Here is a 20,540-nt window from a genome sequence, read left to right as displayed (position 1 = left end):
AAGTTTGCTTGTTTACAATATTCAATCAATCAATATTGATCTGCATTTAGGGCTGTCGCCCAGGTGGCAGATACCCTATCTGTTGCTTTCCTAGCCTTTTCCTAAATGATTTCAAAGAAATTGGAAATTTATTGAATGTCTCCCTTGGTAAGTTATTCCAATCCCTAACTCCCCTTCCTATAAATACAGCAGATGTCGCTGCCTACGATCTGTGTTGAGCCTGGGATGAACTATGCCATTCACGTGAAAACTTGTAGTAGCGTATACAGTTTAGTATGATCTTCGCCTAAGAGTTTACGTTTCATGTGGAATGCGTATTTCCCAGTTTTACCGAGCCAGAATTGTGGCACTGATTCAGGGTAAACCGGACATACACAAGCAGCACTATCACGCATCGTAGGGGTTACCCAAAGTGCAGTGTCAAAAACATGGAAAAGGTACCGTGAGATAGTGCTGACAACCCGAATTAAGTCGACTGAGGGTGACAACGCCACATCAAGATCGGTACAGTATATCCGCGTAGCAGCGCAAAGGAGACCAACTTCGACCGTTCAACAATTACGAGGTAACTTCTTGAGGGCAACCGGAGTCCGTGCATCTGCACAAACTGAACGCAATCGGCTGCAGACACCACAATTAAGGTCATTTCAACAGATTCGACGTGTTCAACTAGAGAATCGTCATCGTGCTGAGAGAAGATGGGCCATCCAACATCTTAATTTTGGGGTTGAATGAATGGCGAAATGTCATGTTTTCAGATGGAACGTGGATATCACTTAGGCCAGATACACGACGATAAAGGGTTTGGAATCGTAAAGGACGCGGTGGAAAGTTCCAACATGATCAAGAGGTGCATGCATTTGAAGGTAGTGGTGTAATGTTTTGTGCTGGGATTACGTATGGTCGCCGTACACCTTTGATTCTTAAAATACCAATTCGAGGTACGTTAACTGCCAGCGGTATACCAATGAAGTTCTCCGAATATTTGTACAACTTTTTAGGGATGAATATGGTGCTGAATACATTTTCGTCGACGACAATGCTGCTCATCGAGATGAATCAGTGAGGAACTTCCTGAGAGAGGCGGGTCTCAACCATCTGGATTGGCCAGCTAATTCACCGGACATGAACTGCATTGAGCATGCAAGGGGGCGGATGTTTTCGATCGTCCACCACCTCCACACACATACTCCCAGACCTCAGTAGGGTTGCCCAGATGGAATGGGGCCTTCTTCAGGATGACATCAATGTACTGATCGCAAGCATGCCATAGCATGTCACAGACCTGAAAACAATACCAGAGGAGGCCTTGACATTCCATTATTAATCTTTTGCGGTGTATATATGAAATGTTTCGTTTAATACTTTTCCTGTCTAGAATAAAGTAAAATAAGGTGGGAGAACAATGTTTTATAACTTCGATTAACTTATATTTGTGAAGACTAAACTTAGTGACGACCAAGGTATTTAGAGTAGCTACTGCCTTCTTCCTACCCGTTGCTATTTTTTTTTAATGAATGTAATATTGCATCAGTCTCATGGCACAGGCTAGAGCAAAATGTAGCTTTCACCGAAGTCCCAGTATCATATATGGCTGTGACAGTATGGAAGCTGCAGAGGTATGAGTGGTGCTGAGCAACGACATCTGAAGAATGACTAGTGCACCTGGTTGTTATGAAGCGTGCTACGTATTGGATCAGACGTGATGCAATATCACTTTATGGTTCAGTAAGGAATGTAATGTCGAACTACCTCATCCCTCAGTTTGCTTAGTACCCCTCATTACAGCACTACAATCGGTTTTTGTGGTTTCTTAACAACCACATAACTTTTAGTGGTTCAGTGGTGCTTCCTGAGGATGTAACGAGCCTCTGGGCTGATTATTTGATAACCTGACTTCTTTCTTCAAATGTCATGCCCTGATTTAGGGCTATGATCCTAAAATAAGATACCACTCAAAATTAGGGCAACCAATTTGTGCTGGGATTCGAGCCTTGGACCTTGGGCACTGCAGATACCGAAGTGTAGTGCTTTTCTGTCTCAACGACCTTAGTAGTACGAGTATTAAGGATATAACATTCGGTTCTCTTACCTCCTTTTCAGCTTACTAGACAATGCAGTCAACTTATTAAAGAGTTCAACGTTCAAGCTGCTGAGGGAAACAAATTAGCTGGTAACATAAATATTCCTTCATTAAAAAGTACGTTCCTCTCACTCATGATTTACTTTGGATTACACCTTTTGTATTGCTAGCAAACGTACTCCTTTGTTACGAAAGATTACTATTGCTCTTAAACAAATTATCTAGGTCAGTACAATCAACCATTGGTTACGCGTTCGCCTTCTGTCTTGAAGGTTGCGGGGTCGGATTCTGGCACGGTGGGTTGTCATTTGAAAGTGCTTAAATGCGGCAGATCCATGGCGGTACATTTACTGCCACGTTAAAGAATCCCTTTATAGGGCAAACTTTTATCTCTCTGACGACTCTAAAATCTACAGCAATTAAAGAACAGTTAAAAATACGAATATAACCAATATGTGCTTTGCTTTTTACGTCGCACCGACACACATAACTCTTATGGCGACGATGGGATAGGAAAGGGCTAGGAATGGGAAGGAAGTGGCCGTGGCCTTAATAAAGGTACAGCTCCAGTATTTCCCTGGTGTGAAAATGGGAAACCACAGAAAACCATCTTCACGGTTGCCGACAGTGGGGTTCGAACCCACCATCACCCGTATGCAAGCTCGCAGCTGCGCGGTCCTAACTGCACGTGGCCAACTCGCTAGGAAAAATATAACCATCAGCATTATTATTATTATTATTATTATTATTATTATTATTATTATTATTATTATTATTATTATTATTATTGTCCGGCACCATGGCTAAATGGTTAGCGTGCTGGCCTTTGGTCACAGGGGTCCTGGGTTCGATTCCCAGTAGGGTCGGGAATGTTAACCATAATTGGTTAATTCCGCTGCCACTGGGGATGAGTGTATGTGTCGCCTTGTCCTCGGACACTCCCGGCACTAAAAGCCATACACCATTTCATTTCATTATTATTATGTCCGCGTCTGCGGTGTAGTAGTTAGCGTGATTAGCTGCCACCCCCGGAGGCCCGGTTTCGATTTTCGGCTCTGCCACGAAATTTGAAAAGTGGTACGAGGACTGGAACGGGGTCCACTCAGCTTCGGAAGGTCAGTTACTACGTACGGGCAATTAAATAAGGCACCGTTTAGGCTGCCTGCGAACTAATTCGATGTTCTGTTTTACTTTGCCAGATGGCAGAGAAAGCGGAATGCTAGTGGGCGACCTCCTCCTCTTTCTTACTGACTTTTTCCCCAATTATCTGAGGTCGATACTAATGTGGATTACGCCCAGTTTTATGGCTAGATTCCACTGTCGGCAGTCAACAAGATGGTTTTCCATGGTTTCCCATTTTCACTGAACAGTTCCAGCTTTAGGAGTGAAGGCTGATTGATGCTGGGGCTGTACCTTAATTACCAGCATGGTTGCTTCCTTCCCACTCCTAGCTCTTTCCTATCCCATCGTCACCATACGACCTATCGGTATCGGTGCGATCGGTATCGGTGCGACGTAAAGGAAATTGTATACAATTAGATACTCTTCCTGATGCCAACACTACTCACTACTACGCATTTCTGTGGTGGTTGATAGTATGATTTGCTGCATGTAAATGAAGGTGTGTGTTAAGATGAATGTAACACCCCACCCCGAGACCTAATACTCTTTAATCAATTATTTTTAAGTATATATTGAATCTGTCATCAGAGATCTTTGTACGATATGGAGAGCCGAATGGACCTTTCTACCCCTTCAAAAATCAGACTACCTCTGCTGGAACAATGCTGTTTTGTCGGAATACCTGCGCATACCACAAACAGTTTAGCTGCAGTGCTCGCTTGTGGTTCCACCCTTGCTTCAGCCGTCTTTTTATGCTACAGTACCTGCTATCTTGGGATTTGGATGGTGACAGTTACCAATCCACAGGGGATAGTGAGGACGGGGGAGGGATACTACAGGAAGAATTTACATTTAATCATCAGCATTAATTCCCTTTATACAAATAGGGTCGGCTCGGATCCATTCATCCATTTCGTATTCCAGTCCCGTTGTCTTGGTCTGTTTACGGAGTCCAGCCATCTGGGTCTTCCTCGTAATCTCAGCCTGCCTGTCTCCCACCTGTGTTATCGCATTCGAGGTCGCATACTGGGTACAAACGTGTCGCTCTAATCACTCAATATACAGAGGTTCGGAGAAGCAATTCTTGCGTTATATCGGTTTTTAATCATTTATATATGGTTTTTGTTTTAATTTTCAACTATTGTTAACAATTGATCAAAAGATGGCACACTCATACGAAAGTATGACCACAAATTTTTTGGGTGTTCATGAAGGTAGGTATTCATACACAGGTCCGGCTCCATGGCTAAATGGTTAGTGTGCTGGGCTTTGGTCACAGGGGTCCCGGGTTCGATTCCCGTCATGGTCGGGAATTCTAACCATCATTGGTTAATTTCACTGGCACGGGGGCTGGGTGTACGTGCCGTTTTCATCATCATCATCATCATCACGACGCGCAGGTCACCTACAGGTGTCAAACAAAAGACCTGGTCCTCGGACACTCCCGGCACTAAAGCCATACGCTATTTAATTTCATACAGAGTATGTAAATTGGATGGAACAGATATTGTCTATTCATTTTCTTCCTCCTTCGTGACCGAATAACTAGCGCACAAACAACAGCACTTTCCACTACATACATTTTCTGAAATAATAAAACGTCTGAAGCGAGGGTGGAAACACAAGCGAGCACTGCAGCTAAACTGTTTGTGGTGTGCGCAGATATTACGACAAAACAATATTGTCTTGAGCTGTCACATACAGCGACATTCACGGACAAAACTGTCCTGCGACGGGAAGTCTCCAGTGCACGGAAGCTCTAACAGCAACAATGAACTGCCTTAAAAAAAATTCCTTATTCCTGAAATGAAAATACGACTGAGGAAGAAAAGCGGTCTTTCGTGTGATGTAACAAACCAATAAGTTACGGTTAATTAGTACCGGTACCAAAAAGAGGAAATATAACAATACCTGACTTATTTCTTCTCTCTGTGAATTTAACACTGTCAGTAAGTCACTTGCCAATTGCAGTCAAGACTGAAACAATAAAGAAGAATTTACTGAGATGAGCAATTTCGAAAATATATAACAACCACACTGAAGTTGGCTGGCTGCGTAGCGTAGTTGATCAGGCCTTCGTCTCCTTGAGGTCAAAGTTGCGGAATCATATTCTGACGTAGCCGGTTGTCATTAAAGAGTTTTATATGCGAGACACCGGTCTCTGTAGACGTAGCCGGTTGTCATTAAAGAGTTTCATATGCGAAACACTGGTGTCGGTAGATTTTACTAATGCTTAAAGGGTCCCTTTCTGGATAAAAATCCAGCACTCTGACATCTCTTACGGCAGATAATGACGGGAGATACGTTAAATAAATTTTATTAAGTTAGGTACCATTGAAATCAGAATTTTTCTCTCTACCAATCAGACATAAATTAACAATATCATATGAATAAGTGCACTATAAAAAGGAGTGTTTTAGCTATTTCACAGCTTTAATGTGTATGTGCCACCCACCCAACCATGCACACACATAACTATACCAAATACGCCAATGACTAGTAGGCTATCAGGAAAATTCTGTTCACTAGACACCATCCTTTTTCAGAAATTCTTCAATACGATGGCTAATTATATAATTTGCATAATTTCAAAGCAGAGCAATTTAAAGACTTCTGTGTTTTTAAAATTCCATTCTGCTGGAAAGCAAATTTCCAGCACAAAGTCTAACATGCTATTTATTTTCAATGACAGCGAGTTAAGAAGAATAGTACGCCTAATACACATCTTCCTTTGAGTGATCACATCGTACTGGAAACTGTTGACAAACTTGAGATCAAGATATCAAAATGAGTTGACCTAGTGTATCTACTCCCCTTTAATTAATGAAGACCTGGTTCCAAGTTGATTTTGTGGAGATGAAACCAGTATACATAGGCTAATATTTTGGGAGGGTAGGTGTCCACACTCCACTTCCAAATTGTCGCACATTCCGTTCTCCAAGCACAAAAATCGCAAGCCGGTACTCATGGGCATCGGCATGGTGTGGAAGGGGGGCAAGGAGTGGCGAGATGCCCCCCCCCCCAAAGGAATGCCTTACGGTCTCATTAATTTTTGTTACTCTTTTCTCCGCCAACCTACAGTTGCAGGGTGACAAACACGTATAATGAAGTCCTGATATTATAGACTACCGTATAGTTTAATCTAATAAATAAGAACCTTTGTGTTTGGAATGATGTTAAGTATGGCGCCCCTCCCCCCTAATAAAATTCCTCGTGACATCCCACCCCGTACTTTTTCCTGAATATAGTAGTTTTACTGTAAAAATATACAATATAGGCTACTTGCTAATTAAGTACAGTGTCTCTCTACCTTCGAATCCCTACATAGCCGAATGGAATCGTTACTGGTTTCACCAAGGCGGCCGCGCTTCGAATCCTGGTCAATGCATATCGAATTTTGGAAATGAAAAGTTACGTCCATTTGATTTGGATGCCACGTAAAATTGGAGGTCCTGTGGCTATGAATATGATATCAAGAGTCACGTTAAACCACAAGCTTGTGCGCTTGCTTTTAAGATTTTCAAAACTCTATGACAATACAGATAGTAGCAATCTATCAATTAATTTCAAAAGTACTTTTGATTTCGTTTGAAACAACGAGAAATGTCTTACGTTCACACGTATAATGAAGTCCTGATATTATAGACTACCGTATAGTTTAATCTAATAAATAAGAACCTTTGTGGAAGTCGAGAAAACAAGTTATTTCAAACACTACTTGCAGAAAGCCATTAGTGTGTCAAGCAAAAGGTGAAAAACGCATCTACAGTACTCTCCATTGATTATTGAGCATTACAAGGAATTGCCAGGTTCCTACTTCGCGAGCAATGCCTATTAATGAGATAAATGACACAACTTGGGCTCATGGGGATAAATACAGAGCTCTAGAAATATTGTTCTAAACAGACCAACAACTATCTACGGGCTAACAGTCCTGTTACTTTGATCCTTAACATAGTCCCCTCAGTCTAAATATTGGCCTGTAAAGGAGGATTAATTTCCTTACTATCTTTTATAATATAATCTAATAATGTAATATTAGATTTTCTTTTTTTAAATTCATATGCCTCAATTATGTGCACATCCTCAATATTAATGCATATTTCTAATAATTCTGGCATTTCAGGTAGCTATAGTAAATAACACGTGGTTATTGTTTATTTACGATCATGACAGGTACGAGGAAGTGGAAAAGCTAAGAGTACAGCGTAAACTCTTATACGGAGAGTTTTAAAAAATCATAACTACGGTTTATACGCCTACTCTCAGAGCAAATTGAGATAGGGTACAAATATGTGACACTACAGTGGAAGAACATGACATTTTAATTCATGAAATTCGATTGATGGTACCTGCCTGTCGAATCACAAACTACGCTTAATAATTATATGAAAATCATAAACTCAGTGACTGTTCCACTATAATATTAATTTCACCTCAACGCAGCACACCCCACGGGGAATCGGGTATTCTTTCAAACCAAATTACGACGGACGAGTCAGCAAAACAAAGCTCACGATTGCGTGGACGAAGTAAGTCGAACACGACGCCGCAGTGAACCTCGACAGACACAAGTGGAACATCTACAGCACATGAACCGTAGTCCTTCCATTCTCATACCTTATAAACGATACAACACACTCTTTACTGAATGTAATGTAGTGACAAAGAGCACTTACCTAGTGGTGATATAACGTCTCCATGGGCTCCAATACATCACAATTCATAACCACACCAATGAAATAAACACACACCACAAAATTATACACACCATACATAGCAACAATATGCAAACTGATTGGAAGGGTGAGGACACCTAACACTAGGAACGAGGAACTGAACCGCACAAGCCACAGAAACTACTCTCCTGCCATCTGTTAGGTTCAGTATTAACTAATTAGAAAATCTTATCCAACGATCGAAACCACCACTATTAGGAGCATCAATATCGATCGAAGCTTGCCTTGCCACTTGCCATACGTTGGGATGGAATAATCGAAAACTTTTAACAATCGAATATCATCCATCCGATTATTTAATCGAATAAAGTAATCGAATGAGTTCCAAATATCATTCAACTGTCTCGCGGGATACGTTATGAGTAAAGTTCTCGGTTTAAGCAAAGCCTGGATAATCGACTGAAAAGCAAATACTTACGAAAAACAGATGGCCTACCAAGCGACCGCTGCTCATTTTTCCAAATGACTCTCCAAATATTGAAACTAAATGAGTAAATGAATGAATTGTCTTAATCTTGAATAAAGTTCCTTATATAAGTAGACCTAAATGCAATCTTCCGGTCAGTAGCGGCGATTGGGGGAGGGGGGGGCACTTATTGGAGAAAATATTACATTTTTATTGCAATTTAGTCGGCTGAAATTAGGCATTATGGGAGTTGCTTCTTTTTTAAAAAAAAGCAATTTGTACAACCCTGTTGTCTTACCAGCTAATTCTTTCCTTCATTTTCATTAATTATTGACATTTTTTTTTTTAGCGGAAATACGCTCAAAATGTCGCTCGTCGCGGCCAACCGACTTGTACAGCGCCAAGCAAGTAGTGGAGACTTTGCATGTGCCGTCAGGAACGGTAGCAGCAGTATAATTTTTTGCGTAGGCATGGACAAAAGGGATTCACCCACTTGTGTGCATTCGTCAGTCTTCAAGTCTCTTTAGTGTCTGTTAATTTCTAAGTGTGTAGTCAATTCCAAACCAAACCCCATGACGCAACAGCCGCGAAGGACCATGGCCTACCAAGCGACCGCTGCTCAGCCCGAAGGCCTGCAGATTACGAGGTGTTGTGTGGTCGGCATGACAGATCCTCTCAACCATTATTCTTGGCTTTCTAGACCGGGGCCGCCATCTCACCATCAGACAGGCTGAGTGGACCTCGAACCAACCCTCAGATGCAGGTATAAATCCCTGATCCGGCTGGGAATCGAACCCGGGGCCTTCGGGTAAGAGGCAGGCATGCTACCCCTACACTGCGGGGCAAGCGTGTAGTAAATTAATAAATAATTTTTAATTGTATATTTACGCCGTACATCTCTTTAATTGTAATACATGTGTAATCAGTGGCGTATCCTGGAATCTCCACTGAGGCATGCAACTAGTAACCATGCAGTTAACACAACGTATTAAGTAAATTTCAATTCTACTCACCCTAATTACATGTAGGTGAACTCGAGCCAAACAGTTTTACTGTAAGTTTCTGGATTGAGCGTGCGTACACAATTCTTGTTTTCTGTTTTTAAATTTACGAGGGTTCGCCTCTGTGGTGTAGTGGTTAGTGTAATTAGCTGCCACCCCCAGAGTCCCGGGTTTGATTCCCGGCTCTGCCACGAAATTTGAAAAGTGGTACGAGGGCTGGAACGGAGACCACTCAGCCTCGGAAGGTCAACTGAGTAGAGGTGGGTTCGATTCCCACCTCAGCCATCCTCGAAGTGGTTTTCCGTGGTTTCCCACTTCTCCTCCAGGCAAATGCCGGGATGGTACCTAACTTCAGGCCACGGCCGCTTCCTTCCCTCTTCCTTGTCTATCCCTTCCAATCTTCCCATCCCCCGCAAGGCCCCTGTTCAGCATAGCAGGTGAGGCGAGGTACTGGTCATCCTCCCCAGTTGTATCCCCCACCCAGAGTCTGAAGCTCCAGTACACTGCCCTTGAGGAGGTAGAGGAGGGATCCCTCACTGAGTCCGAGGGAAAAGCCAACCCTGGAGGGTAAGCAGATTAAGAAGAAGAAGAGGAATAAATTTACGAGGGAAGGTTGAGATCTCCCGGCTTTAACTATTTGAATCTTTTCATCAAACGAACAGCCAGTAAATGGCTTTTCAAACTGATTTACAATTATATCCGTTTTAGACTCATCCATCGTTAATACCACATCTGCGCAAGATATAATAAAACACCTAAAATACAATGAATAACTCACTAGTTAGCCACAACTCAAGCACTGGAGGTAAGTCACCCCAGTGGCATTGGTCAGTTTCATCACGTTGGGTTCTCGCTGGGGGGGGTAATCTGTGGGTCCCGTTCGCTGTAAAGATGCCGACTTTCTCCACGTTGCTAACAGATGGCAGAGGGTAGCACGGATATAGGGTGACAAATTCTGACCAAGTTTCAATTGCAGCGACATCGTTCGGAGGGTTTCAGAACTACGTCTGCCACCGAATGCAATTTTAAGATTGAATGCCTTTCTTCCTGAACTCGTCCATTCGCTGTCTCTTTCTTCCTAGAGTGGTGTAGACAGCGAGACTACACCAGCACCACACGTAGTCAAGCAACGGAACCAGTACAGTTGCGCAGACATTTTGAACTTCTGAGAGATGAAATCGTTAATATTCGACTTGAAACAACCTAAAATCGTACATCAGACAGTTCTTTGTGTTATCATAACGCATGCAATGAATGCCTTGCATTCAAGGAGAATACGCCCCTGTGTGTAATATTGTTCCTTTGGTGAAAGTTTTATTGTATAGTATCAAAATCTCAGAAAACTATTATTACTGCACTTAAGTTGGTAAACTGTCAACCTTTACCTCCCTGTCAAAATTCACTCAGAGAGCATCAAGAAAAAAAACTTACAACTTTGTAGCTTTTCCTGTTTTTCCAGTTTTGATGCATATAACCCCCACCCTGCTGGCTATATCCTTCAAACCTGGCTGCTTCTTGCTGTTAGTATAAATTGTTTGCCCCCCTACCTCTAATTCCCAATCGCCGCTACTGCTTCTGATCACATAATGGAAGTAAGCCCCAGTACTATCAATTGACAATTTCACTTAACTAGCAGGTAAGCAATAAATCTTCCTTATCATCAGTCATCATCAGTCACCACTGATCTGCACTTAGGGTAGTTGTCCAGATGGCAGATTTTCTATCTGCTGTTTACCTAGGCTTTCCTTAAACAATTGCAAAGAATTTAGAAATTTATTGAACATCTCCCTTAATAAACTATTCCAATCCTTAACTCCTCTTCCTATAAATTAATATTTGCCCCAATTTGTCCTCTTGAATTCCAACTTTATCTTCATATTGTGATCTTTCCTACTTTTAAAAACACCACTCAAATTCAGCGGTCCCATACACCGGAACCATACTCTAATTGGGGTCTTACCAGAGACTTTTATGCCCTCTCCTTTACATCATTACTAAAACCAAACCAAACCCCATGGCACTATAGCCCTTGAAGGGCCTTGGACTGCCAAGCGACCGCTGCTCAGCCCGAAGGCCTGCAGATTACGAGGTGTCGTGTGGTCAGCACGACGGATCCTCTCGGCCGTTATTCTTGGCTTTCTAGACCGGGGCCGCTATCTCACCGTCAGATAGCTCCTCAATTCTAATCACGTAGGCTGAGTGGACCTCGAACCAGCCCTCAGGTCCAGGTAAAATCCCTGTCCTGGCCGGGAATCGAACCCAGGGCCTCCGGGTAAGAGGCAGGCACGCTACCCCTACACCACGGGGCCGGCCTTTACATCATTACTACAACCCCTAAATACCCTAAGAGCCATGTGCAGAGATCTGTACCCTTTGTTTACAATCCCATTCATGTGATTACCCCAATGAACACGTTTCCTTATATGAACACCTAAGCACTTACAGTGATCCCCATAAAGAAGTTTCATCCTATCAACACAGTAATTAAAACTGACAGAACTTTCCCTATTAATGAGACTCACAACCTGACTTTTAACCCTGTTTATCAACATACCATTGACTGCTGTCCATCGTGCAACATTGTCAAGGTTTTTTTGCAGTTGTTCACAATCCTGTAATTTGTTTATTACTGTATACAGTGTAACGTCATCTACAAAAAGCCTTGTCTCTGAATTCCAGTTGTTTACTCATATCATTTATATATGTAAGGAAACAAAGGTCCAATAATACTGCCATGAGGAATTCCCCTTTTAATGATCACAGGATCAGATAATGTTTCACCTACTCCAGTTCCAGTGGTGACACGTGGCATTTTGAAAAGTGTTACCACACTCCTTCTGAGAGTATATTGTCACTTGCACCACAGCATTTTTATGAGCAGTACAGATGTCATTTCATAAAAGTGAAAGACTTGATTATTGATATTACATTTGTATAAGATAACATCATTTGAAAAATTATGAAATGGCACGTAATATATTGAACACTAGTGAGCATCAACATCATAGAAACTAGCAGTCTCGATCATGCACTAATTGTACATCGTGCAAAACGTATGTCAGGCTACTCATGCACTCATAAACATAAAGTTTTAAATTAATTTCTAATGGAGCTTTAAGGCTTACCTCATTATTTCCTATTTGTACTTCAGTTCGATATGACGGTGGCATGTTGTGGCATAAAAAATGTCTATCACAGCATTGTGAAAATTAGGCCTCTTCATTAAGTCACTCAGAAATTTCTTCTCAATCGCAGTCAAAGAAAGTGCAAAGAGCCTGTCTGTACTTGTGAATTTCTTTGGAAAGTGTGTATCCTTTTTAAGGCCAAGAAGCTTCCTTCAGTGGAAACGCTAGTTGCCAGGATGGTGAGAATGAGGTCAATCACTTTCATTGCTTCTGGATATGCTTTTTTAAGACCACTTGTGTGCAAATATTGGTAGAGGTCATATGCATTATTTTACACAAGATCTGGCTTCATGTAGAGGACAGACGGTTCACTTTTAAGTTTTATACAGTTGAAATTTCGTCCATAGGTCTTCACTAACGACCGATAGGCACTGTTTGGGAACTTCTTTGCAAAATTGTTAAACTGATCAATATCAATTAACTGAAGGAACTCCAGCTTGTTAATATCAGAAAATCTATCTGATAGTTGCATGGATATGATGTCAATTATTTTCAAATACAATCGGAGATACGATGTTTTCTTATTTCCTATAAAATCAACTCTCTGGCGCTTTTGAGGGTAATGTTGCCTCCCTCCATTGTGTACCGTACCCAGGGGTAGGAACCCTCTAGGACGATGCCTCCATTTCCTGATTAAACATCCGACTAACTCAGTTGGGCAGAGAGTGGGTAAGTTGTCGTGGGTAAGTCTAAAAGTCGAACTTTATAAATCTCTAACTATATGACAGGAATAATGGAGGTTTATCTCGAATGGGAAACACTGATATGGGGTGAGTTTATTACATAAAATAACCCCGAATCATACTACAACACAAAAGAAAATCTATATATATAAAAGAATTTGTCCTGACTGACTGACTGACTGACTGACTGACTGACTGACTGACTGACTGACTGACTGATTCATCATTGCCGAACCAAAACTACTGGGCGTAAAGAAATGAAATTTTGGGGATACATTCATATTAACATATAGGTGCTCGCTAAGGGAGGATTTTTGGATATTCTGTCGCTAAGGGGTAAAAGGGGGGTTAACTTTTAAAATGAGTGTATCTATATCTCAATACTTTAAAGGTTTACAGATGTAAAAATTGGCATTTAGAATATCCTTTAAAAATAAAGAAACAAATTTTTTTTCAGAAAATCCCAATAGGAGGGGTGGAAAAGGGTGAAAAAGGTGTTGAATGCCTTTAATGAGGCTACTTATATTTCAGAAACTGAAAGTATTACAGACCTGAAAATTGGTATTTGGGAACTCCTTTAAAAATAAAGAAACACATATTTTTTTTTGTTTTTGAAAAATCCAAATAATGGGGGTTGAAAAGGGGGTGAGTTTTGAAAATGTGTGTATCTATATCTCATAACTTTAAAAATTTACAGATGTAAAAATTGGTATTTGGAATCTCCTTTAAGAATAAAGAAACATGTATTTTTTGGTTTTCAAAAATCCTAATAGGAGGGGTGAAAAGGGGTGAAAAATGGCTGAATGCCTTTAAACAGTATACTTATATCTCAGAAACTGAAGAATTACAGACCTGAAAATTGGTATTTGGGGTCTCCTTTAAAAATAAAGAAACATGTACTATTTGTTTTTGGAAAATCCAAATAGTGGGGACTGAAAAAGGGGGTGAAATTTTAAAATGAGTGTATCTATATCTCAAAACTTTAAAAGTTTAGAGATGTAAAAATTGATATTTAGAATCATGTTTAAAAATAAAGAAGCATGCATTTTTTTGTTTTCTGAAAATCCCAATAGGAGGGGTGAAAAAGGGTGAATAAGGGGTTGAATGCTTTTAATGTGGGTACTTATCTCTCAGAAAATGAAGATATTACAGACCTGAAATCTGGTATATGGGATCTCCTTTAAAAATAAAGAAACACATATTTTTTGTTTTAGGAAAATCCAATTAATGGGGGTTAAACAGGAATGACAAATTGGGGTTAATTTTTAGAAAGATTATATCTGCAGTATATCTCAGAAATGTTAAATGTTACAGACGTAAAAATTGATATTTGGAATTTGCTTTAAAAGTAAAAAAACATGTATTCTGGGAAAATCCAATGAAGGGGGGGGTGAAAGAATTGAAAAATGAATTGAATAAATTGTATGAGGATACTTACATCTAATAAAAACTAAAGTTGTTACAGACGTGAAAAGTGGTATTTTGATCTCCTGTAAAAACAAAGAAAAACGCGTTTGTTGTTTTTTTTTTGGGGGGGGGGGGGGGGGAATCATCTTGGAGAGCGGGAGTGAAAAGAAGTTAAACTCCTTCCATGAGGACACATATCTCAAAAACTGAAGATGTTAGAGTTGTGATAATTGGTATTTAGAATATTTAGAAACAAGTATTTTTGCCAAAAAAATCACTTAAGGGGGGTAGTGTGAAAGGAAGTGAAAAACAGGTAATTATGTTTATGGGGATTCTTATAACTCAAAACTGAATGTAACAGACGTGAACATTGGTATTTGGAATCTCCTTTAAACAAAAAGGAACGCGCCTCCTTTGGTGGTGGAGGGGGGTGTAAATCAATGGCGGTGGGATGAAAAAAAAGAGGTGAGACCAATTGATTTTACTGTTCATAATGTACTTATAAGGAGCTTCCATGGCTCATGTGGCAGCGCGCCGGCTCTCACCGCTAGGTTCCGTGGTTCAATTCCCGGTCACTCCATGTGAGATTTATGCTGGACAAAGTGGAGGCAGGACAGGTTTTCCTCCGGGTACTCCAGTTTTCCCTCTCATCACTCATTCTGGCAACACTCTCCAATATCATTTCATTTCATTTCATTTGTCATTCATTAATCATTGCCCCAGAAGAGTGCGACAGGCCTCGGCAGCCGGCACAATTCCTATCCTCGCTGCTAGATGGGGGCTTTATTCATTCCATTCCTGACCCGGTCGAATGACTGGAAACAGGCTGTGGATTTTCAATGTACTTATTCTGATCATAAACAGATCATTTTTAATCTTTCTTAGGTTCATTTTCAAGACCCATCTTTTCCTTTGGAGAATGTTCTTAGATTACAGTAGATTCTCCTGGCATATAAATAAAAATTTAAACACATTTGAAATAAACGATAGGAGTGAGGTTGACCATGCAATTGTTCACCTCTATAGTAACGTCAGTATTGCACGGAAGTATGTCATTCGCATCGCCAGAAATCCCGCGCACTTGCCTGACCGCGACAATGGTGCTGGTCACATTTTCAGCAATGACAATAGCAGCAGATGTAATTTACCGCCAAGTAGCCATCTTGCATCTTGCTATGGGGTCCAGAGCAACAACAACAACAACAACAACAACAACAACAACAACAACAACAACAACAACAACAACAATAATAATAATAATAATAATAATAATAATAATAAAATGGGAGCAACTTTGCCGTATTCTCTCAGAAAACGAGTCAGATCGCGAATTTCGGGGGATTATATATAAAACGTAAAGCATCCAATTATAAATTTCAGTATGATACCATAGCGAAGCACTGGTATCTTGCTAGTTAATTAAATAAAATCATGAAACTGTCACTGAAATGAAATTGAAACAAACAAAAGTGAATATGGAGAACAAGCATTAATCACGCAGATCAAATAAAATGATAAAATGAAAGTTCCAAATTATAACTTTAAATATTTAGGAGTTCCAAAATAACTTCACATTATTGTCCTATGTTCCTGTTCTCATGGAAATATAATGGAGATTATATTAGAAGGAATGTGATTTCAATAATAGAAGAAAATAACAAAATTTAATTAAGTATTTAAATTTCTCATGGAGTAGCACTGTTTTAAGTATCACATTATCATCATCATCATCATCCTAAACCATCTCCAGTTTCCCGGGTGTGGTATATGAGCCTCCTCCATCTCATCCTGTCCTTGTACCATTCTTCCTCCACCAACTTGTCCCAATCATGACCTCTCAGCAGTACATCGCTCTTAACTAAATCTATCCATTTCCTTTGAGGCCTTCCCACGGGTCGTTTACCTTCTACCTTTCTGTCAAATTCCTTCCTTGCAGTTCTGTTTACTGGCATCCTCTTCATGTGACCAAACCACTTCAGTCTTGATATCTGAATCTTATTGAGGAGAGAATCATTTATTCCTACTTCTTCTCTAATTTTCTCATTCCTAATCTTGTCTTTCCTGGTTTTCTGGATCATAGTGCGTAGGAATTTCATTTCAGCTGCCTGAAGTTTGGAATTATCTCCATTGGTCAGTGTTGTGGTTTCGAGACTGTATGTAAGAATTGGTGTATAATAGGACTTGTACAATGTCATTTTTGTTTTCATGGGTATTTGCTCATCCCACAGGAGGTGTCTTACCTGGTGGTAAAATTGTGTTGCCTTATTGATTCGATTGTTCACCTCATGTTTTGCTAGGTTGTCATTTGATATAATGCTACCCAAGTATTTGAAAACTGGAATGCTGTCCAGTTGAGCTTCATTTAACATGACTATTGGTTCTGCTCCTTCCCCATACACTTTCATCACCACCGTCTTGGTCTTGCTGATGTTTAAACCATATTTCTTAAACTCCTCATTCCAGCTTTGTATTCTCTCTCCCAATTCATCTTCTGAGTCACTCCAGATCGCAACATCATCTGCAAATGTGAAGGCTTTGATATCTCCATGTTCATTCCTTTTAATAGATTTCATTACTACATCCATTACAATAATAAATAGAAGTGGTGACAATGAGCTGCCCTGATGCACTCCTCTCTTTGTTTCAAACCAGTCCGACAAACCACATCCTACTTGAATACAGCTTCTGTTCCCACTATACAACAGTTTCACTTTGTCTATGAGGCTGTCTCGCACTTGAAGTTCTTTCATGCATTGCCAAATTCTTTCCCTTGGTACACTATTGTATGCTTTCTCAATGTCCAAAAATATTAGGAATAAAGGCTTGTTCTTCTCCCAGTATTTTTCCATTAGCATCCTAATTGCAAATATAAGGTCTGTAGTTGACCTTCCCAGTCTGAAACCATACTGCTCTTCTTCCAAAATTGGTTCAACAATATCTCTGATTCTGGTCTCTATTATTTTTTCCAATATTTTCAGGACATGAGACAGCAGTGTGATACCACGGTAATTAGTACATTTTCGTCGGCTTCCTTTCTTGAACAGAGGTACAATGATGCCCATCTTCCAGTCCTCAGGAATAGTATTTTCCTCCCATATCTTGTTGAGCAGTCTATAGAGCCATTGGATTCCTGGAACTCCCGCTGCTTTCAGCATATCTGCACTTAGTTCATCTATGCCCACTGCCTTTCCTTTCTTCATGCTCTTGAGCGCATTTTCAACCTCAAGCCATGCAATTGGTGGTTCAGTTGTGATTCCTTGACTTGGCTCTCCTCTATCTGTTGTTATGTTTTCTGTATCTCCATTCAGCAGCTTTTCGAAATAGATCTTGAGTTCTTGTTTAATTTCTCCCTCTTCTTGTGCCAGACTTCCATCATCACGTTCTATTGCTTTTATGGTCTCTTGATCCCTTCGCTTGTTTTTCACTACTCTGTATAGCAATTTCATATTTCCTCTAATGTCCTCTTCCAGTTTGTCTGCAAAATCATTCCATTTCTTCTCTTTTTCTTCCCTTACAATGTTCTTTACAGCAAGTTTCTTGTTCCTGTATACTCCTTGAAGTCTTTGTATTTCTTGTTCATTTCGTTCTTGTCCCTGTTTTTGTTTTTCCTTGTCCAGTGCCTTCTTTATTTGGTTTCTTTCTTTCACCGCTGTTTTCACTCTATCATTCCACCATGGTGTCTCTTTTTTTCTTTTGATAGAACTTGTAACTCCACATAGGTTTTTGGCTTCTCCCACAAAGGTGTCTTTGAAGGCCTTCCATTCTTCATTAACGCTGGTTACTTCACACTTCGGCAAACTCTGTTGAATCCTTAGTTTGTATTCTTCCTTTATTTGGACTTCTTGCAACTTCCAAGTTTTAACCCTTCGTTTTTTCGTAATAAGTTTCTGCGTTTCATTTGCCTTATGTTTGAAGTCTACTACCAACTATCTGTGGTCACTGTCCATGCTTTCACTAGGGATGACCTTTACATCTGTGATGTACCTGTCACCATCTTTATTTGTGATTACGTAGTCAATCAATGTTCTATACTGGCCATCCCAACTGTACCTTGTTATTCTGTGACTCTCTTTTTTTGAAGAATGTATTTTTGATTATAAGATCATTTCTTCTGCACAGATCTAATAGTTGTTCTCCTTCTGGGTTCCTTTGTCCAAATCCATGTGCACCAATGATGTTCTCGTACCCAAGTCTGTCTACCCCAACTTGCGCATTTAGATCTCCAATAATAATAACATTTTCCTCATTAACTGTATATTCCAGGTCTTGCCAACATTTCTCTTTGTCTTCCTCACTGCAGCCTGTCTGTGAGGCATACACTTGTATGATGGTGTACTTAGTGTTCTCCAGTTTCATGAACATTTTAATGATTCTATCACTTTTGCAGATAACTTCAGCTGTAGCATCAGTCCTTTCGTTAATTAAGAATCCAACACCATTTTTCGCTACCTTCTCCTGTCCACTCCAGTATAATTTATAACCTCTATGAAGTGTCTTACTTCCAATCCTTTTCCATTTGGTCTCACTTAATCCCAATATTGATATTTTTCTTCTATCCATCATGTCTAGGAGTATCACATTATAGGGATTGAAATTCAGAGTAGTTGCCACAATAGTTGCCTTTAAACTGATTTAAGACGCAATAGGACATGATATGAACTACCAAAAATACTAGAGGCATTTTCCTATGCTATATTTACAATAATCAAAACAATAAAAATATCCAAGTATTTACATTGGATCGGGGGGGAAAACTTATATACTACACTGACTCGAAGTGAATCTTCTTTCTTCTTGAGGTTAATTCTTGTATAACAGCAAAAAGTACACTAAAGAAAATCCCTAATCTAAGCCTCACTAGTATTAATCGTAATTCAAAAAACATGCCATTTAATTATAATGCATGCGTCTTATCATGGCAACTCCCTGGACATTGGTAGCAGCTTACATCCCTGCACCTGTGGGGTCTACTCCATCTTCAACAGGTTTTCAACATGCAGAAACAATATTCTTTCTTCTAAATGCGATGCCATCTTCTTGAGGTTAATTCCTGTATAACAGCAACACACAAAATTCTGGTCAATATCTCTTCACCGCTCTCCGTGCACGTGCCAAATAAACCCTTTGTTAGCCGTAATTAATGCCAACGTTAATAACCACAACATAAAACACACGTAATATTCACTGTACAATAAATGTTGAGGGTTTAAATACAATCATTTAGAGCGGCTTGCGGTTCAATATGGAAAGTCCTTCACGATACGCGACCGGCCTGAAAGTACAATGCGGATGAGGGGCTCCCACTCGATTACCCGTTTGCGGCTAATATTACCGTCTGTTTCTTTAATATAAGACTTGCGACATAGCGCACTTGGCGACTTATTAGACTTGCGACATAGCGCACTTGGCGTCTTATAACTGCACCCAGTTTACGTAGCACTGTTCAAAAAATAAATTAACTATTTTTGGTCAGTGCGACCTTACACTGTTAAACTTCTGCCCACATGGCAGCGTTCACACACAGATAAAGGAGAAGTATGGAACGATGTTCACTTCACAACAACACACCCAGAAAGAAGAATGCTCCCGACCAGTGGGGCGCTTAAGTAACATAGCCAACGCCGTTGTGGCTAGGGGATTCCCAGTATGTTCAAATACTCTAACAATCAGAGTTCTTGTTACACACAACGACTTTGTAATTTGTTAAAATTAATATCAGATGCACTGCTGATAACTTAATCACGACTCAGATAATTGCTATAATTTATTCCTTACTATTTCTCACTCTCAGACCTGTGAAAAACCCTCAAATAACAGAACTGACTTCTCTTTCTCGCTGCACACATCACACAGATATCAATGTTGGTCAACCTGGGATTTTAATTCTGCGCGGTCCAGAATTCATATTAGCCAC

At 40.2% G+C, this 20,540-nt stretch overlaps 1 long non-coding RNA gene across 1 annotated transcript in view; it reads right to left on the bottom strand.

The window, feature by feature from the left end:
- Window positions 1-7,999, bottom strand: part of LOC136866626 (uncharacterized) — a 277,529-nt gene extending 269,530 nt beyond the window's left edge. Inside the window, exon 1 of the long non-coding RNA XR_010859570.2 lies at window positions 7,885-7,999. This is a non-coding gene — a long non-coding RNA (uncharacterized lncRNA). The remainder of the gene's footprint in view (window positions 1-7,884) is intronic.
- Window positions 8,000-20,540: the final 12,541 nt, after the last annotated feature.

Source organism: Anabrus simplex, chromosome 1 (genome assembly GCF_040414725.1).
Source record: "Anabrus simplex isolate iqAnaSimp1 chromosome 1, ASM4041472v1, whole genome shotgun sequence".
In the NCBI taxonomy this organism is placed as follows: Eukaryota; Metazoa; Arthropoda; class Insecta; order Orthoptera; family Tettigoniidae; genus Anabrus; species Anabrus simplex.
This window is presented reverse-complemented; position numbering and strand designations above follow the sequence as displayed.